Source organism: Apium graveolens, chromosome 8 (assembly GCF_009905375.1).
Source record: "Apium graveolens cultivar Ventura chromosome 8, ASM990537v1, whole genome shotgun sequence".
In the NCBI taxonomy this organism is placed as follows: domain Eukaryota; kingdom Viridiplantae; phylum Streptophyta; class Magnoliopsida; order Apiales; family Apiaceae; genus Apium; species Apium graveolens.
Genome location: NC_133654.1, coordinates 255,676,174 through 255,684,380, shown reverse-complemented (window position 1 = coordinate 255,684,380; position 8,207 = coordinate 255,676,174). Strand labels below are relative to the sequence as shown.

The following is an 8,207-nucleotide window of genomic DNA, read 5'->3' as shown; positions in this document are numbered from 1 at the left end:
ATTTATTATACCTTTACACATACTATCTTTTCCAAATATGAAAGTTTAAGTACTCATGTCAAGGAAGAACCTCGAAGTGTTAGCAACCGGAAATCATATCAAGAACATATATAAAATATGCCTCAAACTTTCCATTTTCTAACATTTTCACCAACGGCTTTTTTTATATGCGCACTACTAATTCACAAAGGTTATAGCAGGTAAAATATATCACATAGAACAAGTATTAAACAGCAGTTGATAATACAGAAGTGTGGTTTATTAGGTTGAGTTTAATTATGAAGTTTATAGAATCTAAAATTTTTTGCACCAATACTGCAACTCTTGAAAGCTTCTTCAACATATGTTATTTCCTTTTAAATATTGTTGATGTCTATTTTTTTTATATTTTTCTCTACCATGTTCACCAAAAGGAGCTTGTTTCCTATTGGGATCTTATTTTAAATTTCATTAAAATAACAAAGGCCATCCCGAGTTTTGTTCCCGTTTTCTTCGCTTGTATCATTACTAATTCATAAAAGTTAAAGTTAGTGAAAAGTATAGAATAGGCGGTGGTAACTGGGAACTTTGCTTTATTAGGTAGAATTTAATCAATATTGATTGTCTAATTTGCTTACCTATTTCGAAATTAAAAAAAAAGATAAGTTGCAACATACACTTTACATATTGAGTGAAGAAGATCCAACGGTCGTGATATAAAGGGAAAACCAAAATGAGGGTCAACCAAACTAAGGTCATTACTGTTATTATAGTATACATAGATAGATAGATTACATTTGATTTATAAGTTATATTTGAGTGCTTGAATAATTTATTTATAAGCCATGTATATGATTTAAATTTTGTTTTTGATAAATTATTAAAATATTTGTAACTCAAATTACAACATCTAATTGTTAAAAAAATTCTGATAAATATAAAAAAATGATTGTTTAAAATTTTAAACTTTTTTCTAATTACATTTACCATCATTATTTTTTCACAAAATTCAATACTTTTATTTTAAGAATCAATAAATAAAAATTATAACTTCATACCTAACAACCTCATCCTAACCGGTGAACCTCCTCCAGTTATTTCACACCCAATTACAAACTCGTCCAAAAGGAATCTACAAAAAAAATATTAAATATATCAGTATGTTTTATATTATTTTAAAAATTAAATTTAACATTTGCGGTAATAGATTTATTTTTTTTTATATTTTTTATTAAAAGTATTAAAATTGTAATTATATATATTGATTGTGAGCATTTATTACATGATACTTTACCTGTATTTTCTTTTATATAAAATGTAAACATAAATATATTGATTCATAATAGATTTACTAATACATGAAAATATAACTTCAGAATAATAAAGATGAAAAAGAAAAGAAATAGATTGTCAGAGAAGATGAGTGAGTATTTAAAAGTTATAGCGTTCTTTACTTTTTTTTTCTTATTAACTTATCAACAATGAACAAGGCTAAAGAATGAAGGCAAGAGAAGAAAAAACCCTTTAACACTTTGTCTTAAGTTAACGGGCTTAAGCCCAATTAGGTCATCTCGCCCAATTCAGTGTAATCTTTGTAGTCCAAATCTAGAACATTCTTCCATATAACCGTATAAGCTTCTTATACATATAACATTCTTATTGGTCAATTTTAAACTTTTGACCTTTTATTTAAAATTTCACTAAAATTTTAAGTAACCTTCATAAAAATATTGGCTCAGTTGGTTAAAGAGGGTTAACTATCCTCTTGGTCACATGTTCGAATCCCACCGGAGAAGAATTTATGATTATGTCTCCTGAGTCCGAGCCTATCACTTAAATGCAGTTTAACTTGCGGCTCCGGATTACCTACTATAAAAAAATTGCTTCTTAAAACTGGTTTAGGACTCAACTTGGTCGATTTTAAGTATTACATTTTTTCATTCTTCAGAAAGTAGTTATTATAGTAATTTTCCACAGATAAAGAACTCGTACATTAAAAAAAATGAATGATGGGAAAAGTTCTATAATCAATAAAAGAATTTATTATGGTGACGCGAAAGACTTTGCTTAAGTAAAACAATACACAAAAACTGTAAGATATATATATATATGCAGGGTTGAATTCTATGAGGACTAGTTTTTTGGTTCTTGCTCAAGACATTAGAAACCAATTATTGTGGAAGTATAAATATTGCAGAAAAATTGCATATTTTATTGTGAATCATAACGTAAAACTTTGTAAAATATTTTATTTTAAGTCATTTTTTAGTTTGCCTACAAACAATATACTTATTAAACATAAAGAACCTTCAAAAATTTTGATAATTTAGAGCTATTATTATAATATACTGCAAAAAATAATAATTTTACAGTATTTTGATTGGTCTTCGAATTAGGGTCTCTATATATATATATAAACATATAAATATAATCTTACTTTAACACAAATTAAATTAAATACAACCTACAAACCTATATAAATCAAGAATTTATATATTTAAACTCACTAAATATATAAATAAATTATATATAAAAAATATAGTCGTGATTCCTAATTTACACCTAATTAATCCCTGAATTATTAAAAATCACTAAATTACATAATACTGCACAATAAATTACTAGTACTATTGTATTAAAATATTTAAATGGATTAACTTGTAATCACTAATTAATTATATATAAATTATTCCCTAATTGGTTACTTTCTAAATACTCTAGCAACCTATATATATGTCTGTATGTGAGTGTATATTAAAACAATTAGGTAAATAAGTTCTTAAAATTTACATTAAAAAAATTGTTTTGACATTTTAAACACCACATATTTGATACTATGTCCGTCCTACCACCGAATTATTTATATAATTTTTATTTATGTTTGACAAACATTTTAAGACGACTATCACTATAAAAAAAGCGCCTAAATACAACCACCCAAAAAATAGTTGTATTTAGTTAAATACAACTGAATCCGATTGTATTTAACTAAATACAACCGTTTTTTGGTCGGTCGAAATTGCTCGAGTCATATATTTTAGACCGATCGTACAACCGGTTAACACGAATGGTTAAATACAACCGCTTAAATACAACTGTATTCAGTTAAATTTGATTTTTCAATTTCAATTTAAAAATCCCGCCAAAAAAATTGAATGTTTGAAAAAATTTGAAAAGTCCGCCTAAAATATAAATTCGACCGTAAATGGTTTAAAGTATTACTCTAAATTTGACTGAATATGGTCTAATTAACGAGCACCAATTTTTAAAAATGAAATCTCACCTGAAAAATTCTCTCTGGTGAGTTTCAAAAAATCTGTCGTGTCTTATTATATTCGTTTTTCATCATAGTAAAATCCATCTGGATTTTGCATCGTATCAAACACCTTTTCATCGGTTACTACTATACAACTACAATCAACACTAAACAGTACTCGAATACAATTGTTGTACTACTAAAAGGGGATAATAAAAATCGAAACAAACTGAATATCAATTTGGCACAAAACAATACACACTACGCCATAAACGGCCTTCTACCACATAATTACGTGATTTTGCCGTAGATAATGTTGTAGTAGCTATATGATAATGTACCATACTACAACATGTTTTAATTATGTTAGCATAGGTCTCGTAAAGTGTTGCCAATACATATATTAATAAATAAATAAATAAATGTCGATTTGGCAGAGATGGGTCCCCACACTACTGACATCGCAGGTGGTCCCTGCTGACGTGGCAGGTAAGTCACCCCATGTGGGCCCTACCTTGCTGACATGGCAGGTGGACCCCTGGTGACGTGGCAGGTGGGTCCCCCCATATGGGCCTTACTCTGCTGACGTGACAGGGCCCTACTGACGTGGCAGGGCCCTGCTGACGTGGAGAACCCATGTGGGCCCCACCCTACTGACATGGTAGGGGTCCTTGCTAACGTGGCAGGTGGGTCCCACGTGGGCCCCACCCTGCTGACGTGGCAAGGGCCCTGCTAACATGGCAGTGGGTCCCCTATGTGGGCCCCACTCTCCAGACGTGGCAGTGGTCCCCTGCTAACGTGGCAGTGTTGAAGGATTAAATCAAAATTTTTAAGAAATTTTACACTACCCAGGATTTGAACCCAAGACCTCCTAGAGATCAAAGTTTACTGCAAACCACTACACCAAGGAAGACAATGTGTTGTATTCCACATTATTTAAATATAACCTTGTAGAAATAATTCATTTCTACTTAAAGTAAAGGCTCTTTTAACTCCTTTAATTTTTTTAAAATAAAATTTCAACGATCCGTCCGTACGGATGTTAAAAACAATTGATTTTAGGTGTGTACCATCAATATTATAATTTTTTTATATTTATTTTACCAGATTTTATATCAGTCAAAGTAGTCAAAATAGACCAAACCTTGTTTGCGCTACTGTCCCGAATGAAGTATCGATGCTTTTAAAATAAAATTTTGACGATCCGACCATATGGATGTTAAAAAAAATCGATTTTAGGCGTGTACCATCATTATTAGTTTTTTTATATTTATTTCATGAGATTTTATATTAGTCAAAGCAGTTATAATACACCAAGGCCTGTTTGCGTTACTGTCCCGAATGAAGTATCGATGCTTTTAAAATAAAATTTCGAAGATCCGTCCTTACGGATGTTAAAATAATCGATTTTAGGTGTGTACCATCATTATTAGTTTTTTTTTATATTTATTTTGCGAGATTTTGTATCAGTCAAAGCAGTCATAATAGACCAAGGCATGTTTACGCTACTGTCCCGAATGAAGTATCGATGCTTTTAAAATAAAATTTCGACGATCCGTCCATACGGATGTTAGAAACTATCGATTTTAGGGGTGTACCATCGTTATTAGGATTTTATTTATTTATTTATTTTGAGGGATAATATAGCAGTCAAAGCAGTCGTAATACACTATGCCCTGTATGTGTCCCGAATGAAGTATAGATTATTTTAAATTAAAATTTCGATGATCCGTCCGTATGGATGTTAGAAACTATCGATTTTAGTGGTGTAACATCATTATTAGGATTTTATTTATTTATTTTGTGGGATAATATAGCAGTCAAAGCAGTCAGATTACAATATGCCCTATATGTGTCTCGAATGAAGTATCGATTATTTTAAATTAAAATTTCGACGATCCGTCCGTATGGATGTTAGAAACTATCGATTTTAGGCGTGTACCATCATTATTAGGTTTTTTTATATTTATTTTGTGAGATTTTATATTAGTCAAAACAGTCATAATAGACCAAGGCCTATTTGCGCTACCATCCCGAATAAAGTATCAATGCTTTTAAAATAAAATTTCGATGATCCATCTGTACGGATATTAGAAACTATCGATTTTAGAGGTGTAACATCATTATTAGGATTTTATTTATTTTGTGGGATAATATAGCAGTCAAACCAGTTAGAATAAATTATGCTTTGTATGCGTCCCGAATGAAGTATCGATTATTTGAAATTAAAATTTTGACGATCCGTTCGTACGGATGTTAGAAACTATCGATTTTAGGGGTGTACCATTATTATTAGGATTTTATTTATTTATTTTGTGGGATAATATAACAGTCAAAACAGTCAGAATACACTATGCCCTGTATGCGCTACTGTCCCAAATGAAGTATCGATTATTTTAAATTTAAATTTCGACGATCCGTCCTTACGGATGTTAGAAACTACCGATTTTAGGGGTGTACCGTTATTATTAGGATTTTATATATTTATTTTGTGAGATAATATAGCAGTCAAAGCAGTCAGAATAGACAATACCCTGTATGCGTCCCGAATGAAGTATCGATTCTTTTAAATTAAAATTTCGACGATCCGTCCATAGAGATGTTAGAAACTATCGATTTTAGGGTGTACCATCATTATTAGGATTTTATTTATTTATTATTGAAATTTTTTATTTTAATTTTAACTCTAAAATACAGCATGGTCGTGAGTATATATATTATAATATTTAAAAGTATTTAGTATTTATTTTTATTATTCACAGGAAATAGAAGGTTTTACACAAAGGAACTACACTAAGGAGTGAGGAATAGCGGAACTATATATAATTAATATATAATTTATTCTCTAAATAATTTATTTATATATTAGATTTTTTTACATATATTAAAAAAATGGGGAAAAATAATAAAAATATATTTTTTTGTTTTTATAATTATCTAGACAATTGTTTGAGTGTATAGTAATATTTGTGAAATTTTTAAATTGTTCTAGTTATTTTATATTGATTTTTAATTAGTCTTTAATTTAATAAATAGAAAATAGAAAATCAGCCATTTGATCGATATGTGACAGAAAAGTATTGGGCGCTGAATGCATCACGCGGATCACCAACTTCAATTTTAATCTGGACCGTCAAATCGGTTTAAAGAAAAATAAATTGGATAAATTCTGACCGTTGGTTCATATAAACTCAAAAATTTGTATACATGTTTACAAACCAACAGGTAGTGATTCTCTAGCCCTCTCCCCTTTCTCCTCTCTCGATCTCTCTATATGCCCTCCCTCTCTCTCAAACAAGTATTGATTCGATGTTTTGATTATCTAGAAGCGCAGGGTGCGAGTGTCAAAGGGTGTGTTGCTATCATGCGCCGCGGCAGCTGTCGAGAAATGCGGTGGTGGTTAAGGCGGAGGAGAAAGGTATAGCGGCGGTTTTAATGTACTCGGAGGGAGATTTAGAAAATGGAGTGGACCCCCTTCTCAAGCCCATTTTCCAGTGACCCAATTTTCTCAATTTTATAAGTTCATGTCCTCTGTTTTGTTCGTTTGCTCTGCAGATATGAGCGATATAACAAATGACTATTTGGATACAAAAATTGATTGGGTTCTGGGAATGGAAGGCATGACACTGAAGTAGTTTCCAAGCTTCCTGAGAAATTAAGCTCCAAAAGTTAACTTCTCTTTAGATCTAATCCTGTTAATAAGAAAGTGCATGTTTTGATCCATGGTGATAAGTGCATTTGCGAGTCCCTTCTGATGCTTACGATCGTGTCGTTGCTCGATCTCAAAGCTTGAACCTGTTGTTGATATAATCCATGAAGATTTTTTGCAGTCTGAATTTACAAAACCAAGTACTTCAAAAGGAGATCTGCTCACAAATCTTAGAAAGGTAAGACCATTTCCTCCTGTATTTATTTCCTGTTCAAATCTTTTGGGAGCTCAACTTTACCACTACTCTAGTCATGGACGTACAATGTTACATTTTGACGATTCAAGCTTTAAGAAATTCATGATAATTTAAGGTCCAGACCTGGCCTGGCAGTTTTTTTGTCCTCATGTTATAAACTTTTTGTTTCTCAGAATGTATTGCATTCACTAGCTTAAATTTTGATGCTTTCCGAGTTTGACCACTTCTCTTCTGTAAAATTTTCACATTTACAACAGTGGTTGAATATATTTTTTCATGATCGTGTTGATTTGGTGAAATCTTTAACTAATGCAAACGTGATTTTTCTGCTGTGTGTGTGCAGGATCTGTGAAGCTTAGGGAATATTTAATACATACACACAGATTTATATAAATGATTGAACAATCAAGGGTGGGTGTGGGTTGTCAGTGTTGATAAAGTGGGAAGGTGTTAAAGTATAGTTGGAGTTTGAAAGTTACTTTTGAAAGTACAGCTAAACATTCATGTGAAGATGCTGTTACTTTTGAAAGTTGGGACTTGCGGTTGCTATTAGATTTTGTTTTCCTTTAGTATAAATTACTGTCTTTAGATTTATACAGTATCCTATATATTGAACCTGAATATATAGAAGTCTGCAGTCTTCTGCAATTAATTTTTCGGTTTGTCCGCAGCATCTCCTGTAAGTACACACACATATGTGTGTATATATATATCACTCACGGCTTTGATCCAATTATTATTGTGATTTGTTAGTTATATAATTGATCATTTATTTTATCTTATCGATTGATTTTGCCTAATGCGGAGATTACATGAAATTGTGAAAACATGAAATGCGTAAGTTACAAAGTGAATGATGCTTTTGCATTGTGTTTTCAGTGTTACCTAGTCACTGTAATCAAATTTGTGTAATCAAGTTACCTGGCTGAAATTTGCAAATGACTATTAATCTGTACTTTTTACTTAGCAGCGCTTTGTATAAATTTTACGCAATTGTATTGATCTGCTCTGCAGATCTCAACTAATTTTAAACTTCTCTCAGCATTCCAATTTAAGATTTAAGGTAT

At 31.1% G+C, this 8,207-nt stretch overlaps 1 long non-coding RNA gene across 1 annotated transcript; it reads left to right on the top strand.

The window, feature by feature from the left end:
* Positions 1-6,440: 6,440 nt before the first annotated feature.
* LOC141678307 (uncharacterized) lies at positions 6,441-7,922 on the top strand. Its single transcript, XR_012557684.1, has 2 exons — positions 6,441-7,122; positions 7,484-7,922. It is a non-coding gene; the product is annotated as an uncharacterized LOC141678307 (long non-coding RNA).
* Positions 7,923-8,207: the final 285 nt, after the last annotated feature.